Source organism: Hemibagrus wyckioides, unplaced genomic scaffold (assembly GCF_019097595.1).
Source record: "Hemibagrus wyckioides isolate EC202008001 unplaced genomic scaffold, SWU_Hwy_1.0 Contig41, whole genome shotgun sequence".
NCBI lineage: Eukaryota > Metazoa > Chordata > Actinopteri > Siluriformes > Bagridae > Hemibagrus > Hemibagrus wyckioides.
The window spans coordinates 17331-26988 of NW_026690804.1; the positions used below are offsets into that span (position 1 = coordinate 17331).

The 9658-nt window shown below is 38.4% G+C and overlaps 1 long non-coding RNA gene across 1 annotated transcript; it reads left to right on the top strand.

Annotated features, from left to right (window-relative positions):
- Positions 1-6509: 6509 nt before the first annotated feature.
- Positions 6510-7229, top strand: LOC131350585 (uncharacterized). The gene is made up of 4 exons (XR_009204278.1): positions 6510-6588; positions 6712-6791; positions 6928-7026; positions 7128-7229. It is a non-coding gene; the product is annotated as an uncharacterized LOC131350585 (long non-coding RNA).
- The last annotated feature ends 2429 nt before the right edge of the window (positions 7230-9658 follow it).

The window sequence follows — 9658 nt, forward strand, 5'->3', positions numbered from 1 at the left end:
TCACGGCTTCACTGTTAGTCACACTGTGCACTTATTTCAATGCTTAAAAATATCTTCCCCCAAAAAATGCAGATTAAAATACATTTCTATTACAGTCTATTACTTTAGCACTTTCTTACTCCAGTGGTTCACATCCCCTTTGAGTCCAATTGTGTCTCCTCTCAAAAATTCGCCCTTTATCGTAAATTACACTACTCCTAACTATTTTATTCACGACAGCTAGAAACAAAACCTTGCTGAACAGAATTGAAACAAACAGCTTGATATTTTTGCCTAAGCTGCACTCTACATTGCCACACTAGCTCCATTTATTTGTACCGATTGGTTTTGTTCAGCTAGCTGCCTTTCCTCACAGCCCCTTTCTCTCTCCGCTTTAACAACTCGACAAACACGGACAATGAAAAATCCTTAAAATAATAAGTTACTTCATGTTATTGTAAGTATTTTAACTCATTCTATACACTCCATCAAAAAAAAAACTATAAACACTGAAAAACAATTACTTAGCTACATGCTAACTAGCCGTCTAGCTAATCTTTGCTAATACTCCTCGGCTTGACTTAGTAAACTTTAGCAAACGTTAAGTAAACATTGGGACTTTTATGAAAAGCTGATGTTAACATATCTGAAAACATCAACACTGTTTTTCTTCTTCCCTGCTCGTTTCACTGGAGTCTGCCATTTTGTCCGCTAGCTTTAGCATACTGATCGTGTACGTAAAGCGATTAGCCGAATAAAGATTAGCCGAACAGAATTTCTCAAAACCATCTAATCATATAAAACGATATTCCTGATTGTGGTTTTTTGTAATAACGCGGTGTTTAAAAGACTTTATACTTAAGTGAAAAAGAGGAAACTCAGTAACTCACCGTTCCAGGGGTCGTACAGTCCGCTCCATCCGGGCTCGGGATCCACATCCGGGTGCTGAGGCTCGGCTCCTCCCCCGAAGTTCATCATCGCTGCGCTGTAGAGTCGGTGTAGGAGTCAAATCCAGTAGTGGAGTACAGAGAAATCCGAAACAGGGGTGTAGCAAAAATGCCAAAAGATAATCCAAATCTTGCGACCTTCAGAACAAGTATAAACCAACACTAACTAGTATAAAACAGCACTAACTAGTATAAACTAACACTAACTAGTATAAAACAGCACTAACTAGTATAAACCAATATAAACCAGCACTAACTAGTATAAACCAGTATAAACCAGCACTAACTAGTATAAACCAGCACTAACTAGTAACAAGAGTCAATAATGAATAAATAATAATAATAATCATAATAATAAGCTGAAATGTCCGGGAAGCCCCGGGAGTGAAGCATAGCTGAAGTTTAAGGCAGCATGTAGCTGTACAGTTAGAATTCAAGCTGTAGGACCAGTTTAAAGACGATACGACCTTAAAAAAAAAAAAAAAAAAAAAACTCCTGTTTACGGAATCTACCGAAAACCTCCGAGAAAAACCGAACCTTACGGAAACCAGGAAGTGAAGTCCGTAAAAAATGCATTTACAAATTATATATTTTACATTTTATAATTTGCTCCTGCTGAACACACTCAGTGTCCTCAAGGTAGGATGATCTTTATCCTTTAATGCCACACTGTTTCTACAATAAATCATGTTAAAGTGACAGTGTTACAGTCTAATGTTATGTAGCACACAAGACACCTCATCTTGCCGTGAATTAGCCTAATGCTAGTTACCGTGCTAGCGAACCTGGCTACTGGTTTAAACTACACAATAAAATCATTAAGCTCGGTTTAAGAATTTATTTTATTTCCACAATGAAATATTTACCCCATTAGAAGTCCATTCTTAACAACCCCTTCTCCTGGTTTTAATAAAATAAATCGTGCTTAGCTTTGTGATTCAGCAGCTAGCGCGCTAACGGACTTTAGCCGATTTTTAGCGATTTCAATGACAGTGTAATATTTGGACTAATCATATCTACCGAGAGAACTTGTATATTTGTTGTAATTATTTAACACTTTATTGGTTATATTAATGTGAATATGATATTTCTCCTAATAATAGTTCACCTGCTAGTGAACATGCTGCTGCTTTAAATTACACACTAAAATCCTGAACCGAGTTGATGAGCTCGGGTAACGAGAATTTAGTTTATTTCCATAATATAATATTTACCCATTTAAAAGGTGATTTTTCACACCCCTGAGTACTGGTTTTACACTAAATCATGACTAGACTAGTGATTTAGTCAGGTCTAAAGGACTTAGTTACAGATGTATGTTATCTACCTAGAGAACTTCGCTAATCATTTCATTTACACAGTTAGCATCATGCTAGTTATCGTGCTAGCGAACTCGGCTACTGGTTTAAATGACACAATAAAATCCTTATGCTTGGTCAAGAATTTATTTTATTTCCACAATGAAATATTGACCCTGTTAGTAGGTCACTTTTAACAACCCTGACTACTGGTTTTACACTAAATCATGATTAGCCTTGTGATCCGCTAGCTAGCGCGCTAGCGAACTTTAGCCGATTTTTACCGATTTAAATTACACTGTAATAGTTGGACTAATTATATCTATATGTCTATTTGTTGTAAGTTGTACACATTTTATCGGTAAATATAATATAAATATAATGTTTAGCCTAATGTTAGTTAAGCTGCTAGTGAACTTGGCTGTTGTTTTACATTACACACTAAAATCCTGAACGAGTTGATGAGCTTGACCAACGAGAATTTCATTCATTTCCACAATATAATACTCATCCCCATTAAAAAGTCACTTTTAACAACCCTGACTACTGGTTTTATACTAAATCATACTTAGACTACTGATTAATCAGCTCTCGCGCTAAAGGGCATGGTTACAGATGTACACCGATCAGTCATAACATTATGACCACCGACAGGTGAAGTGAATAAGACTGATGATCTCCTCATCATGGCACCTGTTAGTGTGTGGGATATATTAGACAGCAGGTGAACATTTTGTCCTCATAGTTGATGTGTTAAAAGCAGGAAAAATGGGAAAGTGAAAGAATTTGCGCGAGTTTGACAAATGGTGATGGCTGCACGACTGGATCAGAGCATCTCCAAAACTGCAGCTCTTGTGGGATGTTCCCGGTCTGCAGTGGTCAGTATCTATCAAACGTGGTCCAAAGCAGGAACGGTGGTGAACCGGTGACAGGGTCATGGGCGGCCAAGGCTCACTGATGGACGTGGAGAGTGAAGGCTGGCCCATGTGGTCCGATCCACAAGACGAGCTACTGTTGCCCAAATTGCTGAAGAATTTAATGCTGGTTCTGATAGAAAGGTGTCCGAATACACAGTAAATCACTGTATTTCCTGATGTCTGTGGCCTCTTTTAGCAGGATGATGCACCGTGCCCCAAAGCAAAAATGGATCAGGAATAGTTTGATGACCACAACAATGAGAATGAGGTGTTGACTTGGCTTCCAAATTCCCCAGATCTCAGTCAAATCGAGCATCTGTGGGATGTGCTGGACAAACAAGTCCAATCCATGGAGGCCCCACCTCGCAACTTACAGGACTTAAAGGATCTGCTGCTAACATCTTGGTGCCAGATACCACAGCACACCTTCAGGGATCTAGTGGAGTCCATGCCTCGACAGGTCAGGGCTGTTTTGTCAGCAAAAAGGGGACCAACAGCATATTAGGCAGGTGGTCATAATGTTATGGCTGAGCAGTGTATGGTATCTACCTAGAGAACTTCACTAATCGTTTCATTTCCACAATATCATAGTGAGTATAAAGGTTTTAATAATTATACAGTATAATATTTTTTATAGATTTGGGTGGTGGACAGGGGCAGGAGGTTTTAGAGAGTTTAATCAGGTCACATGTACAGTGAATTTACACAATCTGACTGCTACAATTTTTCTGTTTCTTCACAAGTTAACTAATTATCAAACTCACTGCTTTATTAACTTTTATGCATTAATAGGAAAGTTTGATATTGTGTAATTGAAGAGTCATAATTCTGAGTCACAGAAAAATAATCTATTGCAGAGCCTGTGGATGTGCTGGAGGAATCAGCAGATACTCCCTCTGTCCTCCAGGTATGTGTCAGTTAAATAGTAATATTTTAACTTCATTTAAAACCTACAGGCCACTTTTTTCTAAGTGTGTGTGTGTGTGTGTGTTTGTGTGTGTGTGTTTGTGTGTGTGAGTGTGTTTGTGTGTGTGTGTGTGTGTTTGTGTGTGTGTGTTTGTGTGTGTGTGTGTGTGTTTGTGTGTGTGTGTGTGTTTGTGTGTGTGTTAAGGTCATTGAGCCAATCCTGCAGCTGCTGCCCACCGAACCACACGAAGAACCTTCAGCTGTCATTCTGGTAAGAAAATCCTTCATTTATTTCCTAAAGCCAATCAATGGATTTTACAAGGTTGTTTTTACTGTAAAGAATGTTAGTATAAATCTGATATGATAAGAAGCACTTATGATCTTCATGCTCTACATTTCACAGCCGCTCGATGCTGATGAGCCGGACAGTGCCTGCCGTGATGTTCAGTGTGTGTCTGTAGTCTCCTCCCTCTCCCAGGTATTCTACACTGCTGTAACTGAGATACAAACACACAAACATCCTTCTTTACAAGATCTAATGTTAAGTTTTGTTTCTCTGTTTCTGGCCAGTGGACATAAGCAGAGACATCATTGGAATGATGAGGGGTCCAGAGAGTCGGCTCTGCTGGTTTGAAAGCACAGAGACACACTGCTTGACTCGCGAGGTAATCACAGTCTTTATTACTCTGATGAAGAGAATGGACATTTTTGAACTGACATGATTTTTAGAAGAGCACTTTTGTGAAATGTGGTTGTAGATCTTGAGTTTCATCTAATTGTCTTTTACAGGGATTCCCTTATTATACCAGTGATAAGGAGAGTTTCACTGGCATTCAGGTAAGGGATTATTCATTGTGGCATCACAAAATGTTATGAACTGCAGTGACTAATTGTGTTTGTGTGTTTTAAGTTTGTTGAGCCGAACATCCAGCTGCTGCCCACAGAACAACCTCAAGACCCTTCACCTGTTTTTCTGTTTTTTTCTAAGTGACAGAATATTAGTATGAAACTGCTGTGATCAGAAGCACTCATGATCTTCCTGCTCTACTTTTCACAGCCGCTCGATGCTGGTGAGCTGATCAGCGCTTGGTGTAATATTCAGTTCCTCTCTGCACAGGCCTCCATCTCCCAGTTAAAGGTATTCTGCAGTACAGCAGCTGAGATACAAACACACAAACACCCGTCTTTACAAGTTGTAATGTTTAGTTTTGTTTCTCTATTTTCAGTCAGTGGAAATGAAAACATACTTCCTGGGGATGATAAGGGGCCCACAGAGCCGTCTTTGTTGGTTTAAATCCACCAAGACGAGCAGCTTGAATCACATGGTAATCACAGACTTAATTACTCTGAGGAAGAGAATTGACCTTGATGATTATTAGACGCTCACGTTTGTGAAATAGATCTTGAGTTTCAGCTTTTTGTCATTTGCAGGGATTCCCTTATGAGTCCTCCATAGAGAACTGTTTCACTGGCATACAGGTAAGGGATTATTCGTTGTGGCATCACAAAACTTTTGTTAATTGCAGTGACTAATTGTGTTCACTTTAATTTGTTCTCTTAAGGCTGAATCTGGGAGGGTTACAGAGTTCATCTCCTGTAACCGAATGGAGACATCATTCGTCGTGCCACATTATTTTGTGGTAAATTTATTGCACTGTCATGAAGTGTATCTTGTAGTTAGTAACTTTTAGAATTTTGTCAGTTCTGCTTTTATTTGTCTTCCGTGTGGATATTTTTTTTATTCAACAGCAAACCATTACAACGGTAACCTGCACTTTGCTGTATGTGGCTGAAGATGGACAGATGTTCACCTCCACTTGGGACTATGATCACAACGACTGTGAGGTAATTCAGACTTTCAGACCTGATGTGTATCTACATATGCTGCTATTCCCCTGATTCGGATACTGTAAAATTTACTGCGTGAGTTTTAATGATTTAATGATTTGGCTTGCAGGAGAGTGAGGAGCGCCTTAACCCAGAGGAGTTGGAGGTGCCCTTCATTTGGTACGATCCTCTTCACTCTTTAATGATGTAACAGTGTATTGTATGTTTAATATACACTAAACATTTACATCTCTTGTTTCTTAGCTGCCATCTTTCAGACAGAGGGGTGACTGAAATCGGCCTGAAGGTGCCCGCGCTTCGTGAGGCGTTTGCTGTGAGTAAAACCTTTATTCAGCTGCTGTTACTGCGCAGGTAAAGTCCACTCTGCTTTAACTTTTATATTGTGTGCTGTCTTATATTCAGACTCTGCTTGCCAGCATCCACAAGCAGAACTTCTTGTTCATGGCTGGAAAGAAGATCGTCATGTGACTGGCAGCAGCTAACAACCAGGTGACTTCAGAATGATGAAAGACTGTATCATTTTTGTGATGGAAATAATTTCAGTTTCTCAGCCATAGCCAAAGTGAGTTACAGAGATTTTTTCGTTTGCTTTAACAGGATGCAGTTGGTGTGCAGTTGGCTTACGAGGCCCTGATTCGATTCCTGAGGACGCCTTCCAATCAGGAATCGATTAAAGCAGAGCTCAGCTCCTGTGTAAGCTAATAAACGCCTGTGTGAAATGATAGATGTTTAAAGATAACAGATTTTGCTAATATAGAAAACAGGACTCCAATATGTAAAGCTAATTTATTTTTGTATCTTTTCTACTCTGTGCAGGACCACCACTACAACTTCCTGGATGTTTTTTTGAGCTGATTTTCTTCAGCTACTTTATAAATGGCTCAAAACCTCCGCCAGTAAGTGTCTTATCAGGAGATTTCTAAGTAATGTTTGAGTTTCAGAACATGGTCTATTTGATCTGGTTTTCTTTTTCCATATTTTTTAAACCTGATAAGACATGGCATTAATGAAGCTTGTCTTTCTTTCCAAAAGTTTAAGGGAGGTTTCTTGGAGCGCCTGCTTGCGCTCTTCAGCATGTGGGACGTGGACGTGTGGGAGCCTGCAGCAGAGCTGTACTTCACAGTGCTTATTGTAAGTGTTGAATATCTTCTGATGCCACGATCCACAAATTCTCAGGATTGTATCTTAAACTCAGTGACACTATGTTGGATGTGTGTGGAATTTGTCAATAGGATTACCTTACAGAGCTTGCTGAAGTACTCTTCACTCAGCCTCTGGAGCTCTACAGTGACCCAGCAGCCTTAGCCACCACAGTTCAGCGACTCCTCAAGCTGCACGTCCAGCTGATGATGGACATTTTGGAGGAGCTCTGAGCAATATCTTTCCCCTTACCCACTTCATCTTTTCTTCCTCTGTTTCATTTCATCTTCTTTTCTCTCACTTCTTTTTCCTACATTGCTCAGGCTCCACACGTGAAATAATTTTATTTCTATTTTTGATCAACTTAATATTTAAAAAATCTCTTTTCTTTCCTACAGGTTTGTACAGTGAACCCCAGGACCTGAAGAAGGGCTTAACCTTAGCATTTAAGATCCCTCATCCCTTAATAATCATCCCTTATTAATCTATCCCTCTGTTCCTATCCCACTCCCCCTTTTCCCATCAATAGCCTATAGATTGTAAATACATGTATAGAATTGTTTAGAAATAAACTTATTTGTATACTTCTTATAGACTTTGCTTAAATAAATGTTTATATTTGTTCCTATTGCGGTCTCATTCTGATTATTTTTAGCCATCAGTATATGTATAAAAGTTTCCTTTAAACGCAACACAAACTGAATTTTTCACTCATATACAGATCATTTTTACAGAATTTCACAACCTTTACATGGTTTACTAAAATGTGAAAAATAACAAATATATTATATATTTGTTATTATATTATATTCAGTGTTGGGGAAAGTTACTTTTAAAAGTAATGCGTTACAATATTGTGTTACTCCCTAAAAAAGTACCAAATTGCATTACTTAGTTATTTTTTATAAAAAGTAATGCGTTACGTTACTTTTGCGATACTTTTTCTTAAATTTGACCAGTAGACTCGTTCTCTTTTCATTTTATACACATAGAAACCTATATGTGTTACATTACAAAGTAAACTCACAGTCCAAGTTAATAAAGACATTAAAGAGTGCAATATAGTCTTCCTAAAGTCATTCTAAAATTAGATCAATCTGCAAATGTTTTCTTCAGGTCTTCCTCCATTTCTATATATGCCTTGTCCAAAAAGCTTGTAAAGGTTTTGCGATCGGAGAGCACGGCCCCTGTCCATTTCCCTGATTTTGCTGATGATATTACAAAATGTCGGCGCCTTCACAGTGAAGAGTGGCTGCATCTCCTCAACAATAAATGCAGCAACCAATTTATTGAGTTCAGTCAAACTAATTGTTTTACCTGGTGGTGAACTGAAATCTAGCTTTTGTTGTTCAGCAGTAGGCGGGGTATATTAATACTGACATACATGGTTTGTTTATGTAAACTAATGTTAAATAATATCATTTAAGGGGACCATAATGTACACCATTATTGATTGAGACATTTCCCATATGAGTAACATAGTTATTCTACCATAATTTAAATCATATCTAAGGCTGGGTTTGATTAGGAGTGGGATTATTAGATAGATGAATTCAGACCCTCGGTGTGAAACATCACCCCCTGGACACAGGTGGACACAGCGTCCCTCATTTATTCCAAGTGTAGGGTGGCTTGAGTTCAGACACCATTAGTCAGGTGTGACGGCATTAATCATACTGCAGAATTCCTCTTCACTAAACAGCTTACGAGACAGATACCCCCTGCTGAAGAAATCTGTTTGCTTCACTTTTGTTCAGTCAGAATTCTTCAAATCTGTATTTGGCATACATTTCTTAAACCTGTTGTATTTTGCTGACATTTTAGGTCAGAAATTAAATAACTTCATGCTCAAGGGCAGGGAATAAAAAATATGATAAGGATAATTTAAGACAAATAAAGGTACTTGTGCACCGGAAGATCCCAGACCCAGATAAATTATTTCCTCTTGAAATCCATCTGTTTTAGTCCAGTATTTTCCCAGACCACTGCAACTATTACTACATAATAAAACACCAGCTGCAAACAAGTGGAGTATATTTTACAGCACCTATCAGTAAAAGTTATTTTATAGTGGGTTGATTAGCCTCTCACTAATTTTGATCACTGTTCAAAATCATGTTTTTTTCTTGGGCTTATGACCCAGGGACAGGTTTGCAGAAAATTACATACTTGTTTAGCACGTCTAGAAAGCAGCCATAATTTTTTCTAATACCTAAACCAGTATAAACCAGTACTAACCAGTATAAACCAGCACTAACTATAACTATAACTAACTTAAAATTTATCTATACCCTTTTGTCAGATGAAAAGGGCAGAAATATGAGGTGTGTCTGGGTTTATTTGATGTCCAGAGAATGTGCTTTACCTACTGTTTCAATTACATGGACTGTGTTCCGACGGACTCTTTATAACTTTAGACCACTTTCGATGTTTTCATTTCATCTTCAGTCTGTTTCTTATATTTTATTTCAGAAAAAAGGTAAAAGAAGACACCTGAAGTCAGCTATTAGAAGTTGTCCTATTGCCAGGATTGACCAGTGCTCCGTTTTCTGACCCGTGTGTGTGTTACTCTCTCCTGTGGCGGACTTCGACAACTACACATAGTCTGAACACAAAAGGAGAC